General features: G+C 38.5%; 1 long non-coding RNA gene across 1 annotated transcript in view; it reads right to left on the reverse strand.

Moving 5' to 3' along the window:
• Window positions 1-210: 210 nt before the first annotated feature.
• Window positions 211-20,626, reverse strand: part of LOC111747705 (uncharacterized) — a 46,841-nt gene continuing 26,425 nt past the window's right edge. The window contains exon 7 of the long non-coding RNA XR_010319747.1: window positions 211-2,111. This is a non-coding gene — a long non-coding RNA (uncharacterized LOC111747705). The remainder of the gene's footprint in view (window positions 2,112-20,626) is intronic.

Raw genomic sequence — 20,626 nt, forward strand, 5'->3', positions numbered from 1 at the left:
ATGTGTCTATGGAGCTTCCATGACCTTGCCTTGTACAAGTTGTGCTGGCTTCCCCAGTATTGTGTACTGTCTTACCCTTCCTTAAAGTTACCACTTATGTATTGTCTATTTAGTGTCTTTCAATCCCCACCCCTCCCCTCCCTCATAGACACCAATTATTCCTTTTTGTGTGTAAACCTTTTCATGAGTTTTTACAGTAGTGGGCTCATACAATATTTGTCCTTTTGTGATTGACTTATTTCACTCAGCACAATGCCCTCCAGAGTCATCCATGTTGTGAGATGCTTCGCAGATTCATCATTGTTCTTTATCATTGTGTAATACTCCATTGTGTATATGTACCATAGTTTGTTCATCCATTCATCTGTTGGTGGACATCTAAGATGTTTCCATCCTTTTACTATGCTGCAGTGAACATGGATGTGTGTATGTCTATTAGCGTGACGGCTCTTATTTCTCTAGGATATATTCCTAGGAGCGGGATGGCTGAATCATATGGTATTTCTATTTCTAGCTTTCTAAGGAAAGCACCATATTGTTTTTCCAAAATGGTTGTATCCCCACCAGCAGTGCTTAAGAGTTCCAATCTCCCTGTAGCCTTTCCAACATTTTTATTTCCTGTTTTTTTGGTTGTGTGTGTGTGTGTGTGCCAGTAATGCCAGGGTGAGATGGTATCTCATTGTGGGTTTAATTCGTATTTCTCTAATGGCTAGTGATTGTGAGCATTTCCTCATGTGTCTGTTGGCTGCTTTAATGTCTTCTTTGGTGAAGTGTCCATTTCCTTTGCCCATTTTTTAATCGGATTATTTGTCTTTTTGTCGTAGGGGTGTTGAATTTTCTTGTAGATTTTAGAGATCAGACCTTTGTCGGATTTATCATAGCCCAAAATTTTTTCCCAGTCTGTAAGTTCTCATTTCACTCTTTTGGTGAAGTCTTTTGACGAGCATAAGTATTTAATTTTAGAAGATCAAATAGATACCAAATTCAGAAAAGACACAATACACACACACACAGAAAACTTATCTATCAATATAGATGAAATATGAATAAAACATTATCAAATCAATGCATTAAAAGAATAATACATTAAAACTTTACAAGGTTTATCCCAAGAATAAAATGGTGATTCAACATTAGAAGTATAAGAATGAAATATAATGCATTAATAGAAAAAAAGGAGGAAAGACATGATCATCTTTAATAGATGTTGAGAACATGATAAAATTCAACCATCCTTGCTTTTCGACAAAATTAAAATTTAGCATTCTAGAAACACAAGGCTTCCCTAAACCTACAAGACATTTCACACTTAAGGGAAATCATTAGAACCTCTCTGATCAGTAAAGAATAAGCCAAGAACGCCTTCTATCAAATTCCACACTGGATTATCAATTCCAGCCAATGTTAAAAAAAAAAAAACTTGAAAGAGAAATGTAATGTATAAATGCTGGAAAGGAGAAATCAAAACAAGTATAATTTGCACAGGAGTTTTTTGTCTTCCGAAAAATTCAGGAAAATCAAATTTTAACTAATTAAAATTAATTTTAATTAATTTTAAAAGGAAGGTAGCAAGGAATAAGATAAACACCCAAAATGAGCAATTTTCTAACACATGAGTAATAATCAATTAGGAAATGCAATGACAAAAAAGATTTCATTTACAACTGCAAAAAAAAAAAAAGCCTATGAACACACCAAGAATAAAATTGTTTACGATGCATGAAAAAAACATGCAACTTCCCTGAAAGACATGGAAGAATATCTGAATAAGTGGCTCTAGGTAACATGTGCTTGAAGGTAAGAATCAGTACTTGTCTTAGCCATCTAGTGCTGCTATAACAGAAATGCCACAAGTGGATGGTTTTAACAAAGAGAAGTTTCTTCTCTCACAGTAAAGTAGGCTACAAGTCCAAATTCAGGGTGTCAGCTCCAGGGGAAAGGAAGGCTTTCTCTCTCTGTCGGCTCTGGAGGAAGGTCCTTCTCATCAGTCTTCCCTTGGTCTGGGAGCATCTCAGCACAGGAACCTCAGGTCCAAAGGATGCGTCGTGCTCCCGGCACAGCTTTTTTGGTGGTATGAAGTCCCCATCTCTCTGCTTGCTTCCCTTTCATCTCTTGTAAGATAAAAGGTGGTACAGTCCACACCCCGGGGAAACTCCCTTTACACTGGCTCAGGGATGTGGCCTGAGCAAGAGTGTTACATCCCACCCTAATCCTCTTTAACCACAGGCAGAGATTATGATTTACAACACATAGAAAAAGCACAAAATGGAGGACAACCACACAAGGCCTAACCAAGTTGACACATATTTTGGGGGGACACAATTCAATCCATGACAGCCCTGTTAAGCTATTAACTTGAAAAGGCAATGCAGTTCCAATCATTGTCTCAACCAAATCTTTAGCGAATGTTAACAATTTTATTGTAAAGTTCATTAAGTTCATTAGGAAGAGAAAATGTACAAAAATAAATAACGTTTTTTAAATGATAGAAACTTGCCCTACAGATATAAAACATACCGTAAAGAATAAAAAATAATATGATCCTGGCACAGGAATAAACACATAGACCCTAGAAAAGAATAGAGAGTTGATCCATCCCATTTGAGAATATTTTCTTTTATGGGATGAAGACGGAATTTCAAAGTAATGGGAAGGAAATGAACTATTTATAAATGGTGTTGCAATAAGTATCTGTCTTTTGTGAACAAAATAAAGTAAGATGCTGTCTTTTATACCACATACAAAAATAAATTCCAAATGGGTAAAACATCTTAAAATTAAAAGTGAAACTATGAAAGAACTTGAAAAAAAAATAGCAGAACATGTGTTTATTCTTGATATGAGAGGACCTTTTTAACCAAGACAGTGAATACAGAAACCACAAAAAAAAAGTTGATGAAATTTGCTACACTAAAAATTGAAAGCTTTTACATTACAAAAGAGCATAAATTGAGTTAAAAGATGTTGAAAAGCTGTGAGAAAATATTTGCAGGACGTATAACAAGCAAAGAATAAGTGGATTGTTACCCATACCATTTTTTAAAATCCTTAAAAAACTCTAATGGCAAATATTAACCAAAAAATAGGCAAAGGATATGACCCAAATGCTAACAAAGGAAATTCAAACGGCCGATGAGTGCATGAAAAAAGTGCATACCCTCACTAGTAATCAAGAACATGAAAATTTCACTATCACTACAGGATCACTAAGGGCCCTGGTGGCACGGTGCTTAGGCATTTGGCTGCTAACCAAAAGGGTGGCAGTTCGAATCTACCAGGCGCTCCTTGGAAACCCTATGGGGCAGTTCTACTCTGTTCTATATGGTCATTAGGAGTCAGAATTCACTCAACAGCAATAGGTTCTTTTCGTTTTACAGATCTCTTATCCCCAAATATTGTAAATACTGACTGATAACTTGATTGTTAGCAACGACATAGGGGGAAACGGATTCTTACATGTTTTTGGAGGGCTGATGAGTTCTTACAGCCTTTTTCAAGAGCAATTTAGTAGCAGTTATCAAAATTTTAAATAAATTAGACCCGGAAATTTCAATTTCTATCAACATTTCTTCCAGGACAATCATATACATGGCCTGAAAACTATGGACATTTGGTGAATTGTTTTCAGAAGTGAAAATTTGGCACCTACCTGTACAGGCACGTCGATAGGACAGAGATTAAATAAATTTTGCCACATCCATATCGTGGAATACTGGAACATTGTGCAATTATTTAAAAGACTAAAACCAAAACATACATACTAGGGTAGAACTAGCTCCAAGATACACAATTCACCAAAAAAAAAAAAAAGCTTAAATTTTATGCTTAGTTTCTTACCCTCCCCTGTCCTGCTTCCCTCTCTGCCTTATCAGTTTCCCCTGGAACAGTTCCTTAATAAATCCCTTGCACATAAATTCTCATCTCAAGGTCTGTTTCTGAGCCAATCAACATAAGATAGACTCCTCCAGGGGCATGGTGGAATGGAAAGGAAATCTGCACAATTACCCGTAGGGAATACTGAACACAACCAGCCCAAGATCTCCTCCGTTAAATGAATCATTGTGTATGTAGGAAAATGACCAAAGATGTCTGAGAGGTTACACAGCAAATTGTTAAAAAGTTGGTTATCTCTGGGATTGAGGGTTGAGGGAAGGTGAAGGGTGGTATTTACTTTTTACTCTACATACTTCTATATTGTCTGATTTTTTTTTTACAATGAGCATGAATTCAAATATAAGTGCAGCCAAAAAAAATTCTTTTTAATTATTTATGTGGGCTTTGTCACTGCTATTTTGTCTGCACAACAGTCTTCAAACTTGGGGTGAGGTGTGTTGGGGATATACAAAGCCTTCCCAAAGTATATATGGGCACCAGGAAGTGTAAGAGAATCAATTTTCAGATCCTCAACTTCCGTATGTACTCTTAGCTAAGACCGATCATGCTGACCCCTTTTCTGCCTCCCTTTGCAGAATTACACTTTGGTCACTTTACTTCTCCATCCTAAATTACTATAATTCATTTCCCCAGAGCATTAAAACCTCTGAGATGCCAAAGAACAATTAGAAATAGCTTGAGAAAGTAAATGAGTCTAATGACTAGGTAACAAATCTTTTAGCATGATGGGTAGTTACCAGCTTTCTTTTTTTTCCCCTCCCCCAACAAAATAGGAGTACCTAAATCAAGTTGTCAGCTAATAGGTCATTAAAATGTATTTCTTACGATATATCACTTTCTGATATTTAGCATATAATTCAGAAGGAGTTTTAAAAAATTGAGTATTATACCTTTAACAAAACCCCTTCTATTCCCACCCATTCATTTATATGAAGTTTATCAGTACTTAAATCTAAAGAAGCAAACAATGGGATTAGACTTGACGTTGAACTCTATCTCTTCGTACCATTAATTAACATTTACCCAGATATAAAAAATGAATTACGAAAAAAATCCCTAGCCGTCTCATTAAGAGATACATTTTCATTAAAATTGACTTTTTATATTTAATATTTATAAATTGTATATTTCTAATGTTTTGGTTAATGGTGCCCTAATAATAATTGTACAGATAACCAAATATAGAAGAAATTTTTTTAAACTAAATCTTAATGACCATGGGATTTAAAAAATAGATTTCTATTCATATATGTATTTTATAATGGAAAAATACAGGATGAAATTTTGTGATGAAAATGGAATAAAAATTCAGCCTCAAGGAGAAAAAGAAACACTGTAAAACTTCCTACTATTAAAAAAAGCTTGTGCATTTATTTTTAAATTGATAGTGGTTCATATCAAATAACTATGATACTTAGATTCCACCGGCTTTATTTGTCTATTAGAATGATGTAACAGTTTTATCTTTAAGTGTGGAGCTAACAGCTGCTTGCCAATTTTTATTAAAAAATATTAAAGCTACTATAATTCCATGTTCAGAGTAGCCTCCTCCAGAAGGTGGGGCCTTTAGAATTCTAACCTCTACGGGAGTGAGGATGGACTATATTCCTTCTGAAAAAGACAAAGAACCTCATAGCATCATGTGAGTCAGTGCCAAGAAGGGAACAGTCTCTTCCAGGATGTCCACTCTTGACCTAACAGGTTTTGGTACCAAGGTGACCCTGCTAAGCTGTCTTTGAAGTTGTAGATTGTGGCAGTAAAGGGACAGGAAAATAGCTGAACAGGTTAGGAGGAAATGTCTTCAGAGAACATTCTGCTCTGGAAGCAAGAAAGGGAGTCTGCTGTCTCTGACCAATTACCTTTACGACCTGCTTCTTGGAACTTGGCTGACCTTCTGTTGTGTGCTTTAAATCCTTCTCTTCATTTTGTTAACTTTAGAGAAGACTGTTGCTGATATTTGGTAAGATTCTGAAATTCCAGGTTTTTTTTCACGTGTTCACCGTGTTTTTACGCAAATGACGCGGACCTTCTATGTTCCTTTGCAAACCGCACCTTCTCCCTTCTAGGTATTTTCATAAGCGCTGCTATGCCAATGTTTTTTTTTTTACATGTTGCTGTTTAAAAAGTTTAGCATAGCGCACTTAGGAAAATACCTCCCTGGGTGCAGGTGTGGGTGGCAAACAAACCTAGAAGGCACGTTGTTCGCATAAAAATATGGTATGTCTGTTAAAATTAGTATAGTATATTAATAAATCCAAGTATACATTCCCATAAGAATCTAAACATTGTCACACTGGTTGGTTCACTTGGTACCTGGACAACCAGCATAGGATTTTATTTCTAATAGCTGTTTCCAAAGATGTTCAGAAATCAAGTGTAAAAACTTAGGTCCACACAGTAGCCTGGTTCTCCTTCTTAATCACTAACATTTACTGAGCACTTAGTATGTAAAAAAAAAAAAAATTTTTTTTTTTAGTATATACCAGGCACTATTCTAAGCTCTTTACGTAGAATATTATTTTAATCCTCACAATAATGCTAATTTATCCTCACTTTACAGAGGAGGAAATTTAGACAAGAAAACTTACTGAAGTTAACTTGCTCAAGTCAAACAGCATTAAGACCTGGCATGGCAATGTGTTTGTAAATGACAGAGCTGCGATTTGAATGCAGAGGTTTGTCATGCTGTTAATGATTGAAAGCAGGTCCTATACATTTCCATTGCAGTCGGTTATCTGCTAGCAACTCCTGGGGTAATTCATTTCATAAATTTATTCTCCAGGATCCATAAGATAGATTGATATTAACAAATAATTATTGTGGTGAATGTTTGCCTGCTAAAAAGTGCAAGCTAAACTTCCTGTTGTGTAATTTTCATTTTCGAGTATGTACTTCTGCAAAATCCGTAGTCCTTCTCTTCTTTCTATTCCTCATTTTTCTTTAGGGGACATGATCCGTTGCCTGGGCATATTAATTAAAAAAAAAAAGAATTGACTAGACAGGTCTTCTGGAAAGAGGTAATGCAACTTTTAAAACAGTCACTTTGAAAAGGGCAAATGAGGACTACTCCAAGGTTGTACCCTTAGGTCAGAAAAAAAATACAAATCATCCAAGCTAGTTTAAAAATTGTCACGAAAGAAAAAAGTCAAGAATTAATTGTGATAATGTTAATGAGGTTTAACAAGCATTTGTGCTAACAGCAGGAGGGAGAAATACAGGGACCTTTCCAAATTGATTCTGTATTTTAGGGACTTACTATTACAACATGAGCTCTGCGAGGGCAAGGACTTTGCCTTATACAGTGATGTATCCCCAGCTCCTAAGACAGTGCCTGGCACATGATACATGCTCAATATATATTTGATGAATAATTAATTCCCCTCGTGTATTACCATAATAAAAAGTGATGATCATATTGGTTATTAGAAGATGGTGGTAATGGCATCATTACATTATCCCTCATTACTGAATATTATCATATATAACAGTGATATCCTCTAAATGTGATACCTTTCTGCTTGCCTGTGGTATTGACAAGGGAAAAAAATAGAACAGAGCCCATCTCTAACACCCCCTCTTCTCCAAATTATCTTACTGCAGTGCTACTCACAATGTGGTGCGCAGGCTACCTCCGGGCTGTGAATTACTTGTTGCCAGCTGTCTTGGTCATCTAGTGCTGCTGTAACAGAACTACCACAAGTGGATGGCTTTAACAAAGGGAAATTTATTCTCTCACTGTCTAGTAGGCTACAAGTCAAATTCGGGGTGTCAGCTCCAGGGAAAGGCTTTTTCTCTCTGTCGGCTCTGGAGGAAGGTCCTTGTCATCAGTCTTCCCTTGGTCTGGGAGCATCTCAGTGCAGGAAACTCAGGTCCAAAGGATGCACTCCGCTCCCAGTGCTGTTTTCTTTGTTGTATGAGGTCCCCATGTCTATTTGCTCACTCCTCTCTTTTTTCTCTTGAAAGACATTGGCTTAAGACACTATCTAATCTTGTAGATCTCATCAATATAATAGCCACTAATCCATCTCATTATATCATAAAGATAGGATTTACAACACATAGGGAAATCACATAAGACAACAAAATGATAGACAATCACATAATACAGGGGATCATGACCTAGCCAAGCTGGCAGATATTTTTGCAGGACACAATTCAGTCCAGGACACAATTCAGTCCAGGACACAATTCAGTCCGCGACACCAGCCCATAACATAATTAAGTACAGAAACTGAGAAATAAGCAAATAGAAACTTTTATAACAATTTGACTTTGATGTAACATCTAGCGGTTCATTTTTATTATGATTTACAAAAATATTAGACTGGTGGATTAGAAATAAAACAAATAAACACTGGTCCTTGAGCATCAGCAGGGACAATGTTAAGAATAGACCAGGTTGGGAGCAATCTATGTTTTTTGGGACTTGGATAGAAAAAAGATTATTCATCTGAAATATCAACTCTACTTCATGCCAGACCATTCTTGTAGCTCACCTCCTTTGAGTACTGAAGACTTTTTGATGTTTAAGAAACCCCGTTGTTGTTGCTGTTGAGTCAATTCTGACTCATGGCAACCCCATGTGTGCAGAGTAGAACTACTCCATAGGATTTTCAAGGCTGTGACCTTTCAGAAGCAGATCACCAGGTCTATCTTCCGAGGTGCGTCTCAGTGGGTTTGAACCACCAACCTTTTGAGTAGTAATTGAGCACTTAACAATTTGTGCCACCCAGGGATTCTAAGAAGCCCCCAATTAAATACAAATATCTCTGATAGAGATCTCGGTTACATCTACTAATTGTTAACACTCTAATTATCACTTCCCACCCTACTATAATAAAGAGAAAAGAGAACAAATCAACTGGTATTGAAAGTGACTAGAAAAAACCTTGAATATCAGCGATAGTAGCAACAGTGGTTTCCAGGGGTGGGACCAAATGGCCTTTAGTCCTAGAAATATGGCAACTGCAAAAGTAAAACCACCCGTATTGGGGCCCAGGTGACTCCATGTGTCTTTCACTTCCTTCTCATGGTACAGAAGCAAAAGAAAGCAGTGGAAACACATGACATCTCTTAAAGTTCAGGCTTGAAGCTGGCACATTATCACTTCCCCACAACACACACACATTCTCTTGGCCAAGGCAAATGACGTAGAGAAGCCCAGAACTACACACTTCATCTAGTGGGAATAACTGAAAAGTCATAGGGAAAGAGAATGGATAGGAGTAGAGGTGAAAACCTGGAAAATCTACCACATCCATTTAGATTACTAGAAAAAAATTCATGCATCTAATATACACAGCCTAAGTGTATCAGTTAGCCTTTGCTGTATAAAAGAGAGAAAAAAAAAACCTCCCCCAAACTTAGTGTCTTAAAAAGGCTAATCATTTATTAGCTTATGATTACATAGTTTGACAACTTGGGCTGGGCTTAGCCAGGCAGGTTTTCCGCTGACACTCTCTGGGTCACTCATTCAGTTGTAGCCAGTTGGTGAGTTTGCTAGGGCTGGTTGGTCTAGGGTGGGCTCACTCACATTCCTGTCAGTTGGTGCTTTGCAGCTGGCTGGAGTAACAAGGGTGACAGGGCCACGTATCTCCAGCAGGCTAGTGTGGGCTTATTTACATAGTGGAGCTTTTGAGGTTTCCAGGTCCAACAAGAGAGAGTAAGCCCTAATATGCAGGTATTTTTTAAGCTTCTGTTTGTATCACATTTGGCATTATCCCATTGGCCAAAGCAAGCCATTACCACCAAGCCCAGATTCGGAATACCCAAGGGCAGGGATACAGAGAGTGTAAACACATTGGGGTCTATATTATTGCAACAATCTACCATATATGGCACAGTTCCTGACACATACCAGGCACTCAATTAAATCCTGATCATTTAAGTCTACTATATTTTTTGTAATCAATTATGGATATTCGAGATCTTCTAAACTACTATTGATACATGATTAATACATATGTTTTCTTTCTTCTTGTTGAAAAATATATAGCTAACACATTCAGCATTTTTCACATGTACAATCCAGCAAGACCGATTACATCGATCATGTTGTGCAAACATAAGCAATATCCATTACCAAATTTTCCATCACAATAAACAGAAATTCACTGTTTCCTAAATAATGACTTCCCTTTTCCCCCTTCCTCCCCCTATAACTATTAAACTCCGATGTTAAACCTTCGCTTATTCTAGGTATTTCATATTAGTGACATCCTACAATAGTTATCCTTATGATTAATATATTGACCTCTACCAATATGAGGTCTCTAGTGCTGTGCTGTAAGTCTTGTCCAGTCTATTAGTCTATCCGTGAAGAATGAAGATATTAAAGACATGCTTTTCACATTTTTAGTGACCACAATGCTTGAAACTAATATATTGGTTGATATAAGTAAAATCCAAAGTATTTTACCGAGTTGGAATAAAAATACAACATTTTAAAAGGATAACTAGTAAGTCCTACATTTAGGTATCAAAAGTTAATTTTAAAAGTTTAGAATGAAGGACCACACTTGACCTCAAGTCATTTGAAAACGATGTGAGATAATGCCAAGTTCATTTGGAGCCAGGACTTTGAACCAGTTCAATCATGGCCAAGGAAGTGACACTAGAACAGACATGAATTTTTTTTAATTTGGGTGAACGAGGACCATAACCTTGGAGCCCTGGTGGTGCAGTGGTTAAGAGCTATGGCTGCTAACCAAAAGGGCAGCAGTTCAAATCCACCAGCTGCTCCTTGGAAACTCTATGGAGCAGTTCTACTTTGTCCTGTAGGGTCCCTATGAGTCAGAATCAAATCAACTCAGTGGCAACGGGTTTGGGTTTGGGAACCATAACCAGAACAGGAAAAATTACAGGTCAGAGCCCTACTAGAAACTTAATCTCCCTCTTGGAAAACAAGGGCAGCATATGTGTTGCATAGCAACCAAATCTCTGGCCCGTTGGATTTTGTGTAGAGTCAGAAACAGCGGTGACCTGCTTAAAAATGGTGGCCACCATAAACCAGAGACTACATCAGCCTGAGAGCAGAAGAACTAGATGGTGCCCGGCTACCACTGATGACTGTCCTGACAGGGAACACAACAGAGATTCCCTGATGGAACCGGAGAATAGTGGGATGCAGACTTCAAATTCTCATTAAAAGATCAGACTTAATGGTCTGACTGAGACTAGAGGGACCCCTGAGGTCATGGTCCCTGGACCCTCCGTTAGCCCAAGACTAGAACCATTCCCAAAGCCAACTCTTCAGACAGGGATTGGACTGGACTTTAAGACAGAAAATGAAACTGGTGAGGAGCAAGCTTCTTGGCTCAAGTAGACACATGAGACTATGTGGGGAGCTCCTGTCTGGAGGCAAGATGAGAGGGACAGAATGGACATGGGAATATAAGGTGGAGAGGAGGAGTGTGCTGTCTCATTAGGGGGAGAGCAGCTAGGAGTACATAGCAAGGTGTGTACAAGTTTTTGTATGAGAGACTGACTTGATTTGTAAACTTTCACATAAAGCACAATTTAAAAAAAAACGGTGGCCAACCATACCGTTTTGAATGTGTGTCACTCTCCTCAGTCCTGTAAATAATCCAATCTCATGTGTCAGGCTTCCGAAGGGGCTCACTACGCCTCTTCCAAGTCTCCCGTTCCAGGGCTTTCACCCATAATTTTTCCCATTCTGGTTATGATTCCCGATCACCCAAATTGTAAAAAGTTGGCCCTATTCTGATTTTACTTCAATGGCCATGACTGAGCTGGTTCAAACCAGTTTGAAGCCCTGACTAGAGCCAACAACCTAATTCTAGTTAAAAAAACAAAAACATAATAATGCAATTTTTAGCCTACATGAATAGGTATATGGTATCATCATAGTGGAGCCTAATAGCACTGGTAAGAACACATCCCAAATCTTTTGTGTATTTCTGATTCATCTAAAGAATTTTGACAGATTAGAAACTGTCCCAAGGAACTCATCCAAGATGGTGAATGATTTAGAAATCATTTCATATGGAGAAGGGTTCAGAGAGCTACAGATGTTTCTCACATGACAACAAAATAACAACAAAAAAACTTGGAGAAACATGACATTGGCCTTCAAAATCTGAAAAGGTGTGTCATGTGGGGGAAAGAACAAGCAATCTGTGATGTTCCAGAGGCTTCCAGAATCAATAGATAGAAAGTTACAGGGAGGGAGATTTTTGCTCAGTAGAAGGCCTAACACTTAGACAAAATGAAATGGAACAACTAGTAAATAGTGAGCTGCTCTTACTGAAAATGTTCAAGCAGGCACCATTTGGCCATCTCTCAGGGATGTTGCAGATTTTTTTTTTTTTCATTTGAAATGAGGTTGATCTGGTGCAATTTAAGGTCCCTACCAGATTCAGTGGTCTCAACAAATGGGCTCAAGCATAACAGGGATTGTGAGGATGGTGCAGGACCGGGCAATGTTTCGTTCTGTGGTACATAGGGTCGCTATGAGTCAGAACTGATGCGACGGCACCTAACAACAACCAGATTCAAGGTTACATCTGGTGCTGTGCAAGGGACAGGTTGGGGAATATTGGAAAAGACTCACTATCTTCACTTGTGTATGAACTAGTTAGAACGATAATGTTGCAGAGTATCACCGGAATAGAAACTAAGTCCAGGCTATTTTCTAGTGGGAACTGAATTACTAGCAAATACTGCCAAAAGGAAAGTTGAAAATTCATTTCAAACGAAGAAAATAAAAGTAGAAATTTCCTATTTTAATTATTTTCTGTATAAATTCTATTGTTAACACACCCATGAGCTTGCCCTATCATTTCAGAAAAATGTATGCTTTTTTTCCTCCATTTTTCCTCTTCTTTCAATGCAGCGATTTTTATCCTTTTATAGCTGATAGAAGCAAACATTTATTTTCAAATTGTAAGACCATTATCCTTCCACTAATTAATTCTATCTCTGTGGCTGTGGTTTGTAAAGTACTGCTTTTCTACATCTTGAAGCAGAAACAAAACTATTTTTAAACAGTGCCCTGTGATGTTAAGCACAAAGAATAAAATAAATAAGTTCTGTTCGCTGTCAAGATTTATCTGTTTCAAATGTTTCTAAAGCACAAAGCATTATTAATGAAGCACTTAACATTAAACTCCCAACAGCCTGGTAGAAAAACGACAACACTAATCCAGCAGATAAAGAGAAACATGGGAAACGGTTTTAGTGGGGGCGGAGGAGAGATTTCTGCTCTTTTAATGGAATCTTTATATGTTCTGGGTTCCAGTATTGTGTCAAAGATATGAAGAAAGGAAAACTGAGCAATCTTTTTAATTGATTCCATGGAGGTTAGAAAACAATTGGTTACGTTTGGGGACAATTAAGAGTTCGAGTGAATGAGTGACTGAGTGAGTGAGAACAATTTTCCTTATTACATTTGCAAGCTGATTAAGGGTGAGGTTGCACAACCGATTATTGTAATTGCTGTCAATAAGTTGTACACCTGTAAAAGGTTGAATTGACAAAAGTTGCATGATAGATAGATGTATTGACAAAAAAAAAAAGTAGCTGCTGAGGCTGCTTAGCTACAACCAAACACCTCATGGGATTTGGTGCCTTGGTTTGGAGGTTTTGGGTCATGGTTTCATGGGACATCCCAGTTAATTGGCCTAATAATGTGTTTAGTGATTCTTTTCTACCTCCTAGTTCGTTGAGTAGTGCCTGGGGTCTTAAAAGCTTGCAAGCAGCCATCCAAGGCACGATTGGCCTGTATTCACCTGGAGTAACAGAGGAAGAAGGAAAGTCAGGAATAGAAGGAAATGGAATATGTGGCTAATTGCCTCCAAGAACAATTCTTCCTTTGCCATGAGACCAGAACTGAATGGTGCCTGGCTACCATTACTGAACACTTTGATCAAAGATTCTATAGAATCCTAATCCAAAGCGGGAAAATGCAGAACAGAATATCAAATTGTCATCGACTCCAGACTTTCTGGAGCCATGGAGGGTGGATGAACCCCTGAACTTATTGCCCTGAGATAACCTTTAAATCTTAAACCAAAAATATCTCCTGACGCCGTCTTAAAATCGAACAATAGATTAACTAGTAAAAAATGTCTGCCTTGAGCATTATGCTCTTTTAAGAACTATCTATATGGGATCAAAGTGACAATAGCAACTCCAAAGATTAGATGGGAACCTTAGGGGCCAGTGAGTTTATATTAACAAGGGAAGAAAACTCAGAAAAGGGGGGTATGATTGCGCAACTCGAAGAATGTAATCAAGGTTACTAAATTGTATATGTAGAAACAGTTGAATTGGTGTATGTTTTGTGTGTATATTCTCAACAACAACAAAATAATAAAATTTAGAAGAAAAACAAAATTGCAAACTGAACTCCAGAGATCCAAAGGAAGTACTGCAATAATAATAATAAAAAAAAAAAAAACAGAAGCATCATCTTGCTCCCTGTTGGTACAATTGCAAGAAGTAAAGGAACCATGCCAGGAAAGAGGGTGGTCAGTGAACCCCAATTTAGGAATCCACTGCTAATTTTTTTTTTTTGTAATACTTTATTGTGTTTTCAGTGAAGGTTTACCCAGCAGTTGAGGCTCCCATTCAACAATTTCTACACAAGTTATTCAGTGACATTGGCTATATTCTTCCAGGGCTTCAGACCAGTTTGTTCCAGTTTTGACCCCTTGCTGAGAATTTGCATTTCCACCCAGGTGATTTAACAAGATCCCCAGGTGATTCTTATCATTTTAACAAGAGCCCCAGGTGATTCTTATTTATACTTATTTCTGCATAAGAATCACCTGGGCTCTTGTTAAAATGTAGATTCTGATTCGGTATACCTGGGGTGAAAGTAGAAATTCTCAGCAGGGGGTCGCACCGGACAGAATCAATTCAAAGCCCTGCATTCTTCACAGTGCATGAATATCCTCATTATTTCTGTACTGGTTGCTCAGTTTCTATTAATCTAGTTTCCCTGCCTCCTTTTATTCTCATCTTTGTTCTAAAGTAATTGTTGACCATTTGGTCTAATATAGATGATTTTTTAAAGAAACACAGTACTCACAAGCAATATTCTTTATTTGTGAGCCAATCTGTTATTTAGCTAAAAGGTGACCTCAGGGGCTAGTTTTGGTTCAAGGTTTAAAGAGTATCTCAGGGCAATAGTCTTGGGAGTCCTCCAGTCTCAACAGGTCCAGTAAATCTGGATTTTTTAATTTAAGATTCTGTTTCACGTTTTTCTCCCATTCTATCAGGGTCCATCTATTGTGGCCATGATTAGAATGGCTAATAGTGGTAGCCAGGCACCATCTAGTTCTCCTAGTCTCAGGGTAGATGAGGCCATGTTTCTTATAGACTGGTTGTCCTGTACTCCCATTTCTTCTTTGAGTCTTTGGTTTCCTTCTTTGTCTTTTGCTCCAAATGAGTAGAGACCAATAGTTGTATCTTACCACTGCCTAATCTTTGTTAGCAAAAGAGAAGGAGAGCTCTATCAAGGCTGTCCCTTATGGGAAATGAGTCCATGCCAAAACCTGCTTGAGGAGAAGAGGAAGCTGCATTTTGAAATGATAATCAAGATTTCTGATTCAAAAGAATATGTATGGAAAGCTAGGAGGGATGTCTTTGTGAAAAATTAGAGGTCCTTTGGTATGGTATATATGATATTAGAAGCATATCAAAGATTTTAAAGATCAAAATTTGCATTTATTTTTTTGCCCATTTCATAGATCTTCGTCTATATAGATGATACAATGACTTGCCTGTCAACAAGATATACACACACACACACACATATATATATGCATATAGAGAGAGAGGGTCTTTACATTTTCATCGATGAACTGGGCTGAGCCCATCCAAACCCTCAAACCTTGTCCCTCTCATGGCTAAGAGAAGATACGTATGAGAGGACTAGCTCTGGTTTAAGTTTTTCCCAAGAAATGTAACTTTTCCATATAAGAGACTTATTGGTCCCAGTAGAAATCATAAAACTAATACAAGTTCTTCACATATAGAGCTTATAAAAGTATCACCCATTTCAATAGATATTGGCCTTAAATGAAAGATTTTCTTTCAGAAAAAATATGCTCATTGCTGAAGAATCATATATAACTTTATGAAACTGTCATATTTTTACATTCAAGAACTAACATGATTATTGCACTGGGCATGATCCATTTGTCTCTCCCATCCACTCTTCCCGTCTCTCCATCCTGCTCTGCTTCCCAGGATGCTGCCCTATATGGATTATGTCAGCCTTCTTTGCTTCCCTCTAGTTTTGGGTTGAGTTTGGCCACTAGGGGGCACTGAGAGGAGATAGGAGGCAGGGGAGTGAGGTCAGGGTATTTATTCCCCCAGAGCCGTCTCTCCATTGTTGCATAATCCTGGCTGCTTTTCTTCATCGAAGGCTACAGCTTCTACCAGACGGCCCTCTCCATACTGCTTTTTCCGACTCCAGGTCTCAATAACAGCTCCTTTTCCTCACTCCCCTCATACCATAAGGCTTAGGGGTGGTAACAGCACTCAGCAGTTACCAGCCCCAGGGTACACCACAGTCTTTGCGGTTTCCCTACACCTGACCACCCGTTCGTAAATTTAATTATTAAACTCTTCTCAAATTACCCAGTTTGACTGTACCAGCTTGACAATAAATGACTTAAATACCCAGCAAATTTACTAATATATGAGGAACAAAGACCATCCATAGGAAAGTAGATATTTTAGACTTTGGATTTTTTTATTGTGTAATTACTATAAAAATAATAGCAGATGTTTGTTGGGAGCTTACTCTATGCCAGACACTGTTCTAAAGGGTATACATGTGTTAACTCACATAATTTTACAATTAAACCTATGAAGATAATACAACCATTATGCACATTTTACAGTTGAGGCACGGAAAGGTTAAATGGCTTGCTCATAATTACACAGCTAGTAAGTGGTAGGGTCAGGATTTCAACCAAAGAAGTCTGAATCCTGAGCCCACGCTGATAACATGGGGCAATATTGCCTTATACAGCAAAACCTATAAAAGCTGGAACCTGTGTAAGGCAGAAACCTGTCAGAGAAGGAAACTCAAATATTTTCCACTAAAAAAAGTGGTAGAAAAGTCAAAGGTGGTTGGCCCCTGGACACCCTTTTAACTCCGTACTGAAGTCATTCATGAGGTTCACCCTTCAGCCAAAGATTAGACAGGCCCATAAACAAAACAAGACTAAATGGGCACACCAGCCCAGGGGCGAGGACTAGAAAGCAGGTGGGGACAGGAAAGTTGGTAGTAGGGAACCCAAGGTCGAGAAGGGGAGAGTGTTGACATGTCCCGGAGTTGGCAACCAATGTCACAAAACAATATGTGTATTGTTTAATGAGAAACTAGTTTGCTCTGTAAACCTTCCTCTAAAGTACAACGAAAAAGAAAGAGAAAAAAAAAGTCAAAGGCAAAAAACTTTGGAGACCTGGAAAAACAAGGCAGTCCCATCGAGTTCTGGCTCTCACAGTTTTCACTGTATGTAAGAATGCTAAAACAGTAATCCATGGGAAAATTTGCATGATTCAAATGGAAATTTACATTGATCAAAAAATGGCAGAATGTATGAAGTTGCTAAATATTAAAAGTAATGTTATTTATTGGCTTTAATTTTACTGGAAAAAATGTTAAGGTTATAATGCTGTGCAGGGAAAAGCCTATGACTAATGGTCCTTCAGAAAAAATAAGTCGGGAAGGAAATGACTGTTTATTGAGTGCCTACTCTTCTACCGCGAAACCTTGGTGGCGTAGTGGTTAAGAGCTAGGGCTGCTAACTAAAAGGCTGGTGGTTCGGATCCACCAGACACTCCTCGGAAACTCTATAGGGCAGCTCTAGTTTGTCCTATAGGGTTGCTATGAGTCGAAATCAACTCGATGGTAACAGGTTGTTTGCTGGAAATCCTACTAGTAGCATAGTGGTTAAGAGCTACGGGTGCTAACCAAAAGGTTGGCAGTTTGAATCCACCAGGCTCCTTGGAAACCATATGGGGCAGTTCTACTCTGTCCTATAGGGTCGCTATGAGTTGGAATTAACTCAGTGGCAATGGGCTTGGTTTTTTTTTTTTTGTACCCTCCTACCAAAAACTTTACATACAAGCACACAGACTCCTACACATATTTTATTTGTATAATGCTCATAACACACCTGTGTGGCAGCTGCTGCTGTACCTATTTTACAAATGAGGAAACTGAGACTCAGAGTGAGGTGACACGGCCACATGTTGTTGACCTCCCTGGTTATAATATGCTGCCTGCCTCAGCCTCAGGGTTTTTTGTTTTTTAACCAGGGCCTACATGACAAATGTCAGGGGCAGTGGTGGTTCTGGGGTAGAATTCTCGCCTTCCATGCGGGAGACTTGGGTTAGAGTCTCGGCCAACACACCTCTTGCGCAGCCACAACCTGTTTGTCAGTGAAGGCTATGTATTGCCATGATGCTGAACAGGTTTCAGCAGAGCTTCCAGACTAAGATGGCCTAGGAAGAAAGGCCTGGCAACATAATTTTGAAAATCAGCTGATAAAAGCCTTATGGATACACCAGTCCAATCTATGACTGATCATGGCAATGGTGCAGGATCGGGCAGGATTTTGTTCTGTTGTGCGTGGGGTTACCATAAGTCGGGAGCTAACTCGATGGTAGCTAACAACAACATATGGCAAACAGCCAAAAGAAAGCTTCTTACCACATCGAAAGCTATTAATTTGTGCATTTCATTCCACTTATTTAATAGAACTTTTTTTTAATTCTAAAAAATTTTTTTCTAAAATTTAATGTTAGGAAAAACTTTTCTTTTCAAACAAAAGTATGTGCTTTCTAAGGCAAAGGAAGAACACCAAGGTCACACGACAACTAAGAACCCAAGAGACAGAAAGGGCCACATGAACCAGAGACCTACATTATCCTGAGACCAGAAGAACTAGTTGGTGCCCGGCCACAATCAATGTCTGCCCTGTCAGGGAGCACAACAGACAACTCCTGAGGGAGCAGGAGACCAATGGGATACAGACCCCAAATTCTCATTAAAAGACCATACCTAATGGTATGACTGCGACTAGAGGAATCCCAGAGATAATGCTCCCCAGAACTTCTGATGGCACAGGACAGGAACCATCCCCAAAGACAAATCATCAGGCATGAAAAGGACTGGTCAGTGGGGGGGAGAGAGATGCTGATGAAGAGTGAGCTAATTAAATCAGGTGGACACTGGAGAGTGTGTTGGCAACTCTTGACTGGAGAGGGGATGGGAAGATAGAGAGAGAGGGAAGACGGCAAAATTGGCACGAAACGAGAGACTGAAAGGGCTGACTCAATAGGGGGAGAGCAAGTGGGAGAAGGGAGTAAGATGTATGTAAACCTACATGTGACAGACTGATTGGAATGGTAAATGTTCACTTGAAGCTTAATAAAAATTAAAAAAAAAAAAAACAGGTTGGCTCAACACAAAAAAAAAAGTATGTGCTTTCTTTCACTGTTCATTCCTTCATTGACAAATATGTATCGAGTGGCCACTCTCTGCAGGCATTGCTCCAGCCACTCGGATCTATCAGTCAACAGGTGAATAGGTCAAAGTTCCTGCCTTGGTGGAGATCAATGGGGTGGGCTGGATTTTCTAGACTTTTTAGTGTTAGCACACTTAGCTCACTATAGTGCAAGAAGTGGATAAATATTTAAAATTTGATTTCAGTACACAGTAGGAGTGAAATGGGGAAGCCACATTCTAACATACAACCCCCCTGAGCTTCACATGAATTTTTTTAAAAAAGGCAAAAGCAGGTGCAAACTTCTGTATAATGTACGCGAGTCATTTAGATAGGAATGAAAAACATGTTGCCGTGTAACCCACTGACTGATAAATAATCAGGATTTTGTGGCAAGGTTTTTTTTTTTTTATGGCAAGGTTTAGACTTTATCTTGATCAACCTCTATCATATCGGCCAGGCATCAGTATTATGTCTAGTACCTAATTAAATAAAAAAGGGGGAAAAAAAGTAAAAGCTTCTTCATTGACTATGAACGCTAAATAGAAGTTGGAAATATACCCACCTCTGCTACTCTTTGACATTTTACAAGCCTATACCAGGAAACCCTGGTGGCATTAAGTGGTTAAGTGCTATGGATGCTAACCAAAGGATTGGCAGTTTGAATCCGCCAGGCACTCTTAGGAAGCTCTATGGGGCAGTTCTACTCTGTCCTATAGGGTCGCTATGAGTCGGAATCGACTCGACGGCACTGGGTCTTTTTTTGGGTTTTATACCAAACACACAGAACTATAATTCCTTGACCTGGGCACTACACTGGTTAGTGTTTAGGCCCAAAGAAAACAGGCTCATGCCCTCCAAGGTCACATGAAACCATCTTGAATCAGGAAGTCAATGTTTTAATTTCATAGAGAGAGCTATAGTTGGTCAAAGACATTTTTTTTCTTTTTTGCTCTTCAGTCCAAGAATGGGTTTTAGAAATTGAATTTTTTTTTTTAAATCACTTAGTGAATATGAAGTCAAAGAAAGGGGAATTGGATCATGTGTGAAGGTATTTCAATAGTGGCTGTCGTTTAGCATTCTTATTCTGTTGGCCATGTGATTTTTCATGTCCCTTCACATCAATATCATCTAGCTTAGGAGGAAAGGACTATGTCACTCTAAATTACTGTGTACAGCCAAGCATAGTAGCCCAAAAAAGAGAAGCTCAATAACTGTTTCCTCATTATCTGGAGACATTA

This window comes from Loxodonta africana, chromosome X (genome assembly GCF_030014295.1).
Source record: "Loxodonta africana isolate mLoxAfr1 chromosome X, mLoxAfr1.hap2, whole genome shotgun sequence".
NCBI lineage: Eukaryota > Metazoa > Chordata > Mammalia > Proboscidea > Elephantidae > Loxodonta > Loxodonta africana.